Source organism: Lygodium microphyllum, chromosome 18 (assembly GCF_053477565.2).
Source record: "Lygodium microphyllum isolate KBCC chromosome 18, Lygodium_microphyllum_v1.1.10, whole genome shotgun sequence".
NCBI lineage: Eukaryota > Viridiplantae > Streptophyta > Polypodiopsida > Schizaeales > Lygodiaceae > Lygodium > Lygodium microphyllum.
Genome location: NC_141152.1, coordinates 2,708,864 through 2,715,193, shown reverse-complemented (window position 1 = coordinate 2,715,193; position 6,330 = coordinate 2,708,864). Strand labels below are relative to the sequence as shown.

At 39.5% G+C, this 6,330-nt stretch overlaps 1 pseudogene; it reads left to right on the top strand.

Annotated features, from left to right (window-relative positions):
• Positions 1–4,787: 4,787 nt before the first annotated feature.
• On the top strand, positions 4,788–6,065 carry LOC148020513 (MADS-box transcription factor 23-like; annotated as a pseudogene).
• Positions 6,066–6,330: the final 265 nt, after the last annotated feature.

Sequence of the window (6,330 nt, the reverse complement as noted above, 5' to 3'; positions counted from 1 at the left end):
TCTGAAGTAGTACCAATGTCATCATCGTTTTTCGTGAAATCCGGAATTTTTTCATGTCCCTCATCTTCTGTCGCTCCCAAATAATTGATATGAACAGTTGGCTTTTTGAACTGACAATTGGCCGTTAGATGTCTAGGTTGATGACATTTGTAACAAACTATGGGTTTGGCTTTGGATACATTATTGGTAATAGCAGGAAGTTTAGGAATGTTGGGATTTGACTGGAGAGATGGCTCAGGGTTTGAATTTGTGTTTGATGGCAAAGCAAGTGGTCTTGTCCAAGATTTACAGAATAAAGATGGAAGGGAACGACTTTGATTGAATCTTCAAAAATTTGAATTGAATTGTTTTGAACCACAGTTACCATTAGTTTGAATTTGTTGTGGTCGCTTCTCTCGTCCTCGAATTTGAATTGAATTGTTTTGAACCAAAGTTACCATTAGTTTGAAATTATTGTGGTCGCTTCTCTCATCCTTGAATTTGAATTGAATTGTTTTGAACCAAAGTTACCATTAGTTTGAAATTGTTGTGGTCACTTCTCTCGTCCTCGAATTTGAATTGAATTGTTTTGAACCAAAGTTACCATTAGTTTGAAATTGTTGTGGTCGCTTCTCTCGTCCTCGAATTTCATCTTCAGTGTCATGGGCCAAGGAAATTGCATCTTCGAGAGTTGTTGGCTTGAACATGTTGACCTCCGCATAAAAATGTCCGAGTAAGCCAGACATAAACTTGTGTTTATGGGTTGCCTCAGGTACATCTTCAAGCATTCGTAGTTGCAATAAAGCATTCCAAAAATGCTCAGTATATTGTGAAATAGGCTCACGATCCCTTTGTTGTAGAAAATCCCATTGTTTGATTACTTTTTCGTGGAATTGGGGTGGAAGAAAATTCTGCAAAAATTTCTTTTGGAAAGTCTCCCAAGTAGTGGGACAATCAACGCGTTTGCGGACAACAGTCCACCATAGGGATGCTCGGTCAACTAGATGGTTAGTGACACACTTAATTTTGTCTTTCTTAGCATATTGTTCTTCATGGAAATAATCATCAAATTGACTAATAAAAGCAAGTACAGTCTTTCCATCACGTGACCCATTGAAAGTATGAAATTTGAAGTTTCTCTTACTTATCTTTGTTTCTTTCCGAATAGATTGCGCTTCAAGTGTTGCATCGATCGTACGTTGTAAAAGATCTTCAGGTTGCGGTCCATCTTGGTGGGCGGTAGATCCTTGCAGATTGGTCGATTGAGCTTGCAAGGTTTGACGTGCTCTTTGTTCCTCTTGAAGCTGCATCATAATCAAATCCAACTTTTGCTCCATTGTTGGTTCGGGTAGGTCACCTTTAGCCATAAAATATTCCATGGTTTGATCAGACATCCTGCAAAATTCCAAAAGAATTCACACACTCGAAATCTTGTTAGCGGGATGAGCGTAGCTCAAAGTCGGGTTTACAAGGCTTATTTCTCTCTCTTTTTTTAAAAAATAGCTTTTTGTAGTATCTCTCCTTTGCGGATGCGGAATTTGATATCACCGCCGTCTTCCAAGAAGATAATCTTGCGTATAGACTGCGTGTTGTAAACGGTTTGCTGGAATTGAATTTTGTCACAACGTAGGTTGAACAGTGGCTTGCTAAGAGGGTAAGAACCAGTTTAGAGTTAACCAGTGTGAACGCAGGCAATTTGGAAGCTTCAAACCAGTTTAGGAATCCAAGTAGTGTGAACACCCATGATAGAAGGAATGATTAGTGACTTTTATGACTAAGCTTTTAAAGCTTAGTAACGACCATAAATCGTTTTTCTTCAACGGCGTGAAAAAAGGGGCCGTTTACTGACGCCACCTTCTCCCATGATGTCCTCTTGCCACGATTCGATGAATTGTTTAAGATTAAGCAAATCTTAAGCTTTTCTTTAAGCTTTAAGATAATACCAATGAAGTTTCTTACTGTTCTTCTCTGAGAGAAAAAACGTGTTGATGAAGAAGCTTCCCGCATGGTCCTTCACTTGCAGAGACCGGTCCTTCGCGATTTGAGTGTATAGCAGGGGGTTCTTAACTGCTAGGAACACGCTCGTATTGACGGATTTTCATGAGATTGACTGTAGAGCTCGATCGTTCCAGGAGCTCCGCCTTTGCACGAGATGGTAAGCGATTGAAAGCTCTCGATATCAACTTGTCTCTGATACCATTGGTGCAAAGATTGGACGTTGTATGCAAAGGTAGTAATGGCAGGAAGGTCCCTAAGAACAAAATAACTCTACTTTTGCACAAAAAAACAAGGAACAAAGCTTGCACGACATGAAGCAAGAGACTAATTGGGTACAATTTCCCCCAATGCCTTGTGTGAGCGCTCCACAAAGCAAGTATTTGATATATTATTGATCTCCAAGCTCAAAAAATAGCTCAATTTACAATTAGCATGCTTTAGCTTTTGTGTTTTCTTTTGTCCCACTAAAGAATTAAAGCTATTGAGCACTCAAGGAGTTGGGCAGTACCAAAATACAATGTCCAATACAAATATTTAAATCATGCGCCCATGCGCATACAAAAATAATAAATAAATGTCAAGTGCTTCAATAAATAAGCGCGTCAAAATATTGGTGCCATGGCTAAGATACGCATCCATACAAAATGATAATGATTTGAATACATGCTATCCTCCAGTGCTTCCCAACACCACCGCTGCCTGCTCTACATATCAACTGAATCATTCACAACTGTTAAAAAATAATAAAAGTAAACCGACAAAAGTGAATACCTAGTAGTCTTCAGCTACAAAATAAATAAATTGGTTAGAACTCAATCCTAACCTCAATTTATTACAAGTGCGCACTCTAAACTCATAAACGTCTGGTAATTTAAATATTTATTTTGCGGAATCACCTGCTATGGAATCACCCACTTGCACATTAAATTAACAAGATGCCCGAAAAGGACAGGTGTCCCTGTCGACTTTTTGCACAAGGAATCCACCTTGTGTATGAGCTCCGGCAATAAAATTTTATGGAATTCACTGTGGAATATGCCTCCTGGCATCAAATACACTTCATGTGAAGGGAAACATTTGTGGAAAGATAGTGTTCATTTTGATAGAGAGTGGCAGTACTCATAGTTTTGTGGACAAGCTGAATTTTGATAGACAGTGGCAGTACTCATAGTTTTGTGAATAAGTCCATCATGGACAAGCTGAATTGTATTCCCACAGATTTACAATAGCCCATTAGTGTTCAAGTGGCCAATAGTGCAGAGGAAATCAACACACAGATATGCCCACAGGTTTTATGGCCCTTACCGGATCCTTAAGTGAATTGAAGACTTAGCGTACAGATTAGAGCTTTCCTCTTCCACAAAGATTCACAATGTCTTCCATGTAAGTGAGCTCAAACCTTTTTATGATGATCCAGTGGATATAGTTGATGAGCTGCCACCTATTGATGAAGAAGGCCTTATTCAGTACATCCTAGAGGCTGTTATAGGTCAGCATGAGAAGAAGCTTCGATCTCGTTCTATCGTGGAATATTTAATCAAATGGGGAGGTTTACCACCTAAGAAAGCTTCTTGGAGGCCTAATTCTATATTGGATGAGTTTCCTTTCTTAAGGGTTACATTGGTGAAGCCTATTGATTATGGAGCTAGTGATGATGCAGACATGATCAAGAAATCACGCTGTTTTAGAATATTTTTTTATCGTGACTAATTTTCAAAATTAAGCTATCAATATGGGCTTAAATTACTCTTCAAGAGCTTTGTTTTGATATATGGCACACCTCATTTGGACACTTCTACTAGAAGCTACGACAGATTTGGTCCAGTAGGGTCTGTTTACACAGCAAGTTGTCTACTTCATTTTGAGATTATCTGTTGAAGATTTTATGGTTCCATATACTTTTGAAATATTCCAGATCATGTACATAGCTGAGGCCTACTCTTCTTCTTCAATTTTAGTCCATATGATTGATCATACTTCATTTATTTTTACATTTGTAAAGCTGTAAAAGCCGAGTAGTACTCTGTTCTATCCATCCTTTTCTAGTCTTTCAGGTTTGTTTTTGAGGACAAAAACTTTTGGGAAGGGATGGATTGTAAGAAGCTGGGAATAAGGACTTAGTGTAAATAATATTGATAGTATGCCATGTCACACTGACTTTGGTATAAAAGGAGAGGACATGTAATTTTTCATATCTTTTTGACACATTAATTCAATTACTATCCTTCTCTCCCATCTTGCTTACAGCTTCCATGGCTTCTCTCTCTTTCCTATCTTTCTCTCTCCAAATCTAGTTTTTCTCTCTCCTCGTCACTCTCTTTCTCTCCCTTCATGCAGTATTTATCTCTCTTCTACAGTCTTCTCTCTCCTCTTTCTCTCTCTCTAGTTCTATCTCTGACACTTGCGCTGTCGTGCTGCTGCGCATCCGAGCCGTAAATACCTCCATTTTTGTTGTGCATCCGTGTTATCTTTTCGTGTGTGTTTCATTGTGTTTGATTGCTGCATTATCTTTCCGTCCTTTTTAGTACCCGCATCCAATGTACATACTCCACTTGTGTGTTTGTGTTTGTGTGAGTTTCTGTTTGTGTGCATGTTGTGTGTGTCAAAAAAATATGAAAAACTGATGCCAAAGAATATTATTATGCCATCAATTTCAATGATGAATTCTAAGAAAAGTGCAGGAAACCGTGAAATCAAAGGAAGCTTTGAAGAAGCCGACATTTAAGCTATGAAGATAAAGGTTGCACGTGAACAAGGCCAATGTAACATGCGGGATAAAGCATTCTTGAAGAAGAACATAGCCATGGGTTATGGTTGGTCTAATAGCCACAGGGGCTCCTCCACGTGATCACTCAGAGATACTGGATGCTTCAGAGAAGGTTGTCGGAGAAGTTACCAGCGGAGGTTTTAGTCCTTACTAATAGGAGAAACTAAATTTGTTGGCCTTTTTGCATTATGACATAACAAACTCCTCATCTTTTAGAGAAGAACCAGAACCAGGTTGCAATAGTCTGCTATCAGATAAGATTTTTGATTGCTTTGGTGTAGTGACAACAGGACATGAGCCAGATTGCTTTGGGTTAGGCTTCTTGTTTTGAAAAACTGCCCAAAGGAACATAAAATTGTTCCAACATTGAGATCCAGAAGGCAGTAAGTTGGAGGGAAAGTTCAAAAGCTTCGTATCCTCAATATAGCCTTTCAGATGCTATGTTGAGATTGGGGCGCATTGCTATGGGAATTAAGGTCCAAGCTATGAAAAGCTTGTGGTCATTGTTGATGTCATCGACTAGAACAGGACTCTAATTGACGCCCTAGATATGGTGCGTGGAACAGGGAACTTCAGGCGGCTTTTCACTCACACTGATTTGGAGATTGGCATTCGGAGAATGCCAAAGAAAAAGCAATTAGCGAATTGAGACCCTGAATGGCAAGCAGGTTACCGACAGCAAGCACCGATCGGGCCTCGAGAAGAAGACCAAGGAGCTCGCCACGCTCTGCGACATCGATATCCTTCTCATCTTGATCTTTCCTCCCCTTTGGCGAATTGAGCTGGATCAATGGGTCCAGAAGCAAATCTCAAGAGAGGGTCAAAAGGAAAGTTGAAGCTTTGGAGCAACTCAAACGTGTGTTCAAGAAGCTCGATCATGAGTGCACCAACACCTAGTCTTGAGAGTTTGCACCACCATTTGCAAGATCTTCAGGTGTACTACTATAACTTGCAACAAAAATTGAGATTATATGAATCATTCTAAACAATAGAGGATGTAAACGAGCTAGAGGAAAAATTGCAATGTCGCCTAGAAGAGCTGCGGTTGCAAAGACAACTACTGGAGTCAAGCCATCAGGTTGTTCCTTACAGCCAACCAGCACAACAGATTTATCTAGAAAGTCTCCTAAATATGGCAGTCTTAAATGCTGCACCTTAAGCAACTTGAGAAGCAGACCAAAGATCAAACAATGTGATGGCTCTTCAGCCAGAAACAAATCCAGTGCTTGGTCAAAGTGACCCAAATAATGGTTCAGATTGTATGCCCAGTGGTGTTATGCCTTATGAAAAGCAGTTGGAAGGCACCAACAATTTTTTTTAGTGCATTCAAGAGAATAGAACAGTCTAATGATAAGAAAGAGAAAATGAGCATTAGGCCTCAAATTTCAAGGTTTGCTGAAGTGTTTATTTGGAAGGCCTTAGAGAAGAGTTACCCACCTCATTTGGAGAGTCTTTGAGGAACTTCCCACTTCATTAGTCCTCTTCTGTTCTCTTTCAGCTCTTCTTCTATGCCTTAGGCCAAAAGTTATATGCTGAAGGACTTAAACAAAATTTTACCCAGTTTTATGGGAGTTCAACAATGTTGA